The sequence below is a fragment of the Entelurus aequoreus genome, linkage group LG11 (assembly GCF_033978785.1).
Source record: "Entelurus aequoreus isolate RoL-2023_Sb linkage group LG11, RoL_Eaeq_v1.1, whole genome shotgun sequence".
NCBI classification, from domain to species: domain Eukaryota; kingdom Metazoa; phylum Chordata; class Actinopteri; order Syngnathiformes; family Syngnathidae; genus Entelurus; species Entelurus aequoreus.
The window spans coordinates 52,192,691-52,200,106 of NC_084741.1; positions in this window are offsets into that span (position 1 = coordinate 52,192,691).

Here is a 7,416-nt window from a genome sequence, read left to right on the forward strand (position 1 = left end):
ATGTGTTTTATGAAATTGCATTGTCCCCTTTGAAATAAACTAATCTAATAAAAAAATGAAAACCAACGCTTTCCATCCTACCTGATGGAACTTGAGAGGTGATGCATAGAGGAATGGGCGAAACTGCTCAAAGATAAGTGTGCCAAGCTTGTGGCTAGAATTGCTGTGGAAGGTGCATCTTCAAAGTGTTGAAAAATGTTGTATATATGTACATGTTTGTGTGTTTTAGTTTCAATACATTTGCGAGAAAAACAAATTAAAAATTCACATTGTCATTGTGGGGTATTTTCTGTAGAGTTTTGAGGACAAAAATGAATTGATTTCAATTTGGATTAAGGCTGTAACATAACAAAATGTGGAAAAAATAAGCTCTGTGAATACTTTCCAGATGCACTGTAAAGATGATCTTTGACTTTGTTTTGCAGTAGGTATTTAAAAACAGAAAAGTGCACCTGTAACTGACAAAATAAATAGACCAAAATCAAATCTGTTCTGTAGAGAGCATTGTATACCATAGGGCGAGCGCCCACTGGAGGGCCACTAACAAATATCTGTCTCTCTGCTGTATTCAGGTACTCAGTTGTAATACAATTTTCCACCACTTGTGGCAGTAATGACACTATCACTATCACTAAAGGCCTACTGAAACCCACTACTACCGACCACGCAGTCTGATAGTTTATACATCAATGATGAAATCTTAACATTGCAACACATGCCAATACGGCCGGGTTAACTTATAAAGTGCAATTTGAAATTTCCCGCTAAACTTCCGGTTGAAAATGTCTATGTATGATGACATATGCGCGTGACGTCAATCGTTGGAACGGGAAGTATGCAGACACATTGAATCCTATACAAAAAACTCTGTTTTCATCTCAAAATTCCACAGTATTCTGGACATCTGTGTTGGTGAATCTTTTGCAATTTGTTTAATGAACAATGAAGACTGCAAAGAAGAAAGTTGTAGGTGGGATCGGTGTATTAGCGGCGGACTACAGCAACACAACCAGGAGGACTGAGAGATGGATAGCAGACGCGCTAGCCGCCAAACTCACCTTAACTTCCTCCGTCTCGCCGACCGCATCTGTGATCGGGTGAAGTCCTTCGTCGCACCGTCGATCGCTGGAACGCAGGTGAGCACGGGTGTTGATGAGCAGATGAGGGCTGGCTGGCGTAGGTGGATAGCTAATATTTTTAGCATAGCTCTGTGAGGTCCGGTTGCTAAGTTAGCTTCAATGGCCTCGTTAGCAACAGCATTGTTAACCTTCGCCAGGCTGGAAAGCATTAACCGTGTAGTTACATGTCCATGGTTTAATAGTATTGTTGATTTTCTATCTATCCTTCCAGTCAGGGGTTTATTTATTTTGTTTCTATATGCAGTTAAGCACGATGCTATCACGTTAGCTCCGTAGCTAAAGTGTTTCGCCGATGTATTGTCGTGGAGATAAAAGTCACTGTGAATGTCCATTTCGCGTTCTCGACTCTCATTTTCAAGAGGATATAGTATCCGAGGTGGTTTAAAATACAAATCCGTGATCCACAATAGAAAAAGGAGAGAGTGTGGAATCCAATGAGCCAGCTTGTACCTAAGTTACGGTCAGAGCGAAAAAAGATATGTCTTGCACTGCATTCTAGTCCTTCACTCTGACGTTCCTCATCCACGAATCTTGCATCCTCGCTCAAATTAATGGGTTAATCGTCGCTTTCTCGGTCCAAATCGCTTTAGCTGCATTGAAAACAATTGGGAAATGTGAGGAACCTTTCAACTGTTGACGTCACGCTACTTCCGGTACAGGCAAGGCTTTTTTTATCAGCGACCAAAAGTTGCAACTTTATCGTCGATGTTCTCTACTAAATCCTTTCAGCAAAAATATGGTAATATTGTGAAATGATCAAGTATGACACATAGAATGGATCTGCTATCCCCGTTTAAATAAAAACATTTCATTTCAGTAGGCCTACTTAGTCTGGAGCTAATGTCATAATGTTTCTTGAGCGCAAAAAATATAACCAACGTGGTAAAGCACTTTCATTTTATTGACAGTATATTTAAGAAACATATATATTATTATTATTTTGTATTAATATATTTAGAATGTATTTATTTTAGCACTGTGTAATTGTCTGTCCATCCGTTTTTATGAGTACATTTTTCTGCATTATATTTGATTAGTATTTATTTTTGTAATCAACCTAAGCCTTGATAATAATCTTTGCGATTAACACCTGCTTTAATATTGACAAGGTTTATCTTGTTAAACCAGGGGTGTCAAACTAAAGACAACTTCAGATTGTTTTCTTTGTTTTAAAATAGAGCAAGCACATTCTGTAAATGTACAAATCATAATGTTGTTGGGTTTCTTTTTACACTTACATGTTGCGGTTAATAGTATCATATCTTTATTTCTCGTTATTGATACTTTCTGAATAAATTATGTGATAATGTTCATCAGTCAACTCATTGGTCTTAATTTTAAATCCATCAAAATTTAAAAAAAATAATATAAAGATCAAATTACAGCATGTTATTTATGTAGTTTGCTCATTTTCCTCGACTAGTGCACTAACATCATGTGTTTTTTGTTTTTTTTTAACATATGTAGCATAATCTACAAAGATAGAAATAATTGCTTTTGCAACATCTAGTGGACACATTTAGAACAGCAGTTTCTTTCATTCAATAATTTCAGCTCATATTCACTACTTAGCAAATTTACTTTGCAAAATGTACGTTTGACACCCCTGTGTTAAACTATAAGTAGGTTAGATATAATTATTGAATACAATGAAAATCAAGAGTAAGATTACTAATTCAGTAATAATAATTAAGTGGGACCCGGTGCCCTCTGTAGTGGAAAATAATCAATAATAATCAATGATGCATTAAGTAATACTGGTGTTGAGGGTCAGATATGATTGTTATGAATGTGGTGCAATGCAAAAAACGCCAAATCTTGAATATAACAGTATGGTCAACCATGCTTCCAGGTAAATTCTGATTAGTGATTGTTGGCCCTGTGATGAGGTGGTGACTTTTCCAGGGTGTACCCCGCCTACCGCCCGAATGCAGCTGAGCACCCCCCGTGACCCCGAAAGGGACAAGCGGTAGAAAATGGATGGATGATTCAATTACATCCAAACTATTAACATGCCAAAATCATAAAACATGTCATCTGATCTGATATGTTTCAACTTAAAAAAAACAAAAAAACATTCTTACCATTTTGTAATCCAGATGTCATTTGCAGGGATCAGGCCAAACCGTTAGGGGGCAGTAGATACACAGCAGTGGCCAATAGACTTCAGTCTGGTGAGGGACAAAAGAATGAAGGTTTGTAAAGTGGGCTGGTGGACTTTGGGCACAGTAGCCATGTAATTGACAACACAGCAATCATTACTTCAAGTCCACATAGCAGGCGTACACTCACAAATGACACACTTGTTTACCGGAATATTTAATGCCAATGTGAAAGCATGAATATTATTCATCATATTATGCATGTTATTTAATTGGTGGTTTACCTTCTTTAAAAACAGGAAAATCAGGAGCCTAGAGGAGCAAGACATATTGATACAGACATATTGCAAACAAAATTGTGAAAAATCATTTGCTTTTTCCTTTTAACACATTTTAATCAGTGGAATTAAATGTGTCCTTGGCTCATGCAACATTTCCCCAAGCAGCAATTCTGGACCCAAGGCTGCTCAGAAAGAGATTGGAATAACCAGATTACAAAAATCCAATTTTATGATCACAAAAATCTAATAGCACTGGAGCTAACAGATTAAGGGGTTTGTTGTTAAGCTCATGCAAACAAAATAACCTTCACATTTGCTTTGTGCTTTTCCACAGCAACCAAAAAGCCTTCGTGCATGCCATGCATTTTGCATACTTTATCTTATGCTAATTAATGGACTAATTCGCTCCTCTATCAGCCTTTTTCTCTGCACCAATATATACTCTGTATTAAACCCCCAATCTCTCTATTTATTGAAGCTTAAGGCAAACTTGCCCTTATCCTGCTCATGATAGTCACCATAAAGGGTCCTCTCGTGATGGTGCAGATATCATCTCCAGTCATCAGTAATCTAGAAGTCACATTTCCCCAACCCCATAAAGAGTGAGAATATCTCAAAAAGTTTGGTTAAAGTATGATTAATCTCCATCCGTCCATCTATTAATTTTTTTCTACCGCTTGTCCCTAACTGGCTCGCGGAAGGTGCTGGAGCCTATCTCAGCTGCATTCGGGCGGAAGGCGGGATACACCCTGGACAAGTCGTCACCTCATCACAGGGCCAACACAGATAGACAGACAACATTCACACTCACATTCACACACTAGGGACCATTTAGTGTTGCCAATCAACCTATCCCCAGGTGCATGTCTTTGGAGGTGGGAGGAAGCCGGAGTACCCGGAGGGAACCCACACAGTTACGGGGAGAACAAGCAAACTCCACATAGAAAGACCCAGAGTCTGGGGATCGAATCCAGGCCCTTCTTATTGTGCGGCACATGCACTAACCCCTCTTTCACCATGCTGCCTTATGATTAATCTTTCACTAAAATAAATTTGCACATTAATTTTTGTAACCCCACTTTCGTTTTCACCAAAATATTGCCAAATGCTGTCTCAGTTATTTTACAGCAAAGAAAGTAGTCAGTTCGCTCGCATACACATAATTCCCCAAATCCTGTGTTCAAACAAAGAATTGCATGCGTTTTTGTTTTTTTTATTGAATATTACTGCAAAATAGATGGCATTGCTTAGATAAAGAAGGTATAAAACACAAATGATTTCAAATATTGAACTCAGCAGATGACGAGAATTGTGCCAATGTGATCATGGGATCGGATCAGGGGCCGATATTTGCCTTTTTTTTCCCCACATCTGTGTCCCAGTATGGATGGACAATATGGCCTAAAATCTATATTGCGATATATATTGCAGCTTCTTGCGATAACGATATACATATATTATTTGGTATGTAAAAGATAATATAATTATTATTAAAACGTGTTACAAAGGCTCATATTTATCATATTGTGTGACATTTCCAGTTGTATTATGTTCACAAAAGTATTATTATTCTCCTCGATGATTTACTGTTTATCGTTGGTTACTTGATGTTGTAACACAGTTATGTCAACATCTGCTACTGATTCTTAACATTTTCAACATCATTGACTGATTAATTTTTTGAGCACAATTATATTCAGACAAAAATCCGGGATGGCGGTGTAACAATATTGAAAAAATATTTGAAATATTTTCTTATTCCTTTTATTTTGAACAAAATAAAGGCAATAGTGCAAAATAACTAACTCTATTGGCTCTGATTTAAATCAATTTGTTTTCACACCTAAAGTCCTGCAGTGTCCAGGAACTTATTTCTTAAGTTTGTTGACAAAAACAACATTCAAAAGCTCCATCGTCAGCCAAATCGGTATAATTTATATTGTATATTGTCGAATTCAAGCACCCCTATCTCCCAGTGTTTACGTGGCAGAAGATTGTACACACGGGAAAGATTCCTTCAAATTTAATGCACACTCAGGGAGACACAATTACAGTTCTGTATTCCTTGTTACACACATGCAGGAGTTGCATGAATTCCAGGAGGTTGCATGTCTTACCAGAACACCGGCTTGAAATTTCTCTACTGACTCAAAGCTTTACATAGTGAAACCCATTATCTACATCTTTAAGTTATATATAAACTAGTGTTCTCCCATTACCAATATGTTGGTACCGGTACTGGTACCAAAATTATTTTGATACGTTTTGGTACTTTTCTAAATGAAGGGGACCACAAAAAAATGCATTATTGGCTTTATTTTAACAAAAAATCTTACGGTACATTAAACATATGTTTCTTATTGCAAGTCTGTCTTTAAATAAAATAATGAACATACAAAACAACTTGTCTTTTATTAGTAAGTAAGCAAACAAAGGCTCCTATTTTAGCTGCTGACATAACGGGCAGCACGGTGGGACAGGGGTTAGTGCTTGTGCCTCACAATACGAAGGTCCTGAGTAGTCCTGAGTTCAATCCCGGGTTCGGGATCTTTCTGTGTGGAGTTTGCATGTTCTCCCCGTGACTGCGTGGGTTCCCTCCGGGTACTCCGGCTTCCTCCCACCTCCAAAGACATGCACCTGGGGATAGGTTGATTGGCAACACTAAATGGTCCCTAGTGTGTGAATGTGAGTGTGAATGTTGTCTGTCTATCTGTGTTGGCCCTGTGATGAGGTGGCAACTTGTCCTTACGCCCGAATGCAGCTGAGATAGGCTCCAGCACCCCCCGCGACCCCAAAAGGGACAAGCGGTAGAAAATGGATGGCATTTGCAGTAACATATTGTGGCTGGGGGTGGCGGACCGGTACTTTTCAGAGGCAGTATAGTACCGAAAATGATTAATTAGTATAGCGGTACTATACTAATACCAGTATACCGTACAACCCTAATATAAACCGGTGTGGGTGGCACTGGTAGCAGGTGGGTAAAGGGTCTTGCCCATGGACATAACAGCTGTGACCAGGATGTTGGATGCTCGGGGCCTGTTTTGCTGCCAATGGAACTGGTGCTTTACAGAGAGTAAATGGGACAATGAAAAAGGAAGATTAGCTCCAAATTCTTCAAGACAACCTAAAATCATCAGCCCGGCCCGGAGGTTGGGTTTTGGGCGCAGTTGGGTGTTCCAACAGGACAATGACCCCAAACACACGTCAAAAGTGGTAAAGGAATGGCTAAATCAGGCTAGAATGAAGGTTTTAGAATGGCCTTCCCAAAGTCCTGACTTAAACGTGTGGACAATGCTGAAGAAACAAGTCAATGTCAGAAAACCAACAAATTTAGCTGAACTGCACCAATTTTGTCAAGAGGAGTGGTCAAAAATTCAACCAAAAGCTTGCCAGAAGCTTGTGAATGGCTACCAAAAGTGCCTTATTGCAGTGAAACTTGCCAAGGGACATGTAACCAAATATTAACATTGCTGTATGTATACTTTTGACCCAGCAGATTTGGTCACATTTTCAGTAGACCCATAATAAATTCATAAAAGAACCAAACTTCATGAATGTTTTTTGTGACCAACAAGTATGTGCTCCAATCACTTTATCACAAAAAAAATAAGAGTCGTAGAAATTATTGCAAACTCAAGACAGTCGTGACATTATGTTCTTTAAAAGTGTATGTAAACTTTTGACCACGACTGTAAATGTGAAATAATGTTAGAGTGCACAGGAGGCAACACAACTTTGCCCAAACTGACAAAGCTTAAGAAAGTGTCTCCTCAACCTCTAGCACTGCAACCATCGTCTCCTTCACTTTCATATTAACTTGTCCTCCCCTCTAATTCCTGCTCCCTGCTTCTGTCCTGTGCTTCGTCTTCTTTGTGGCGTGTGATTAGATTC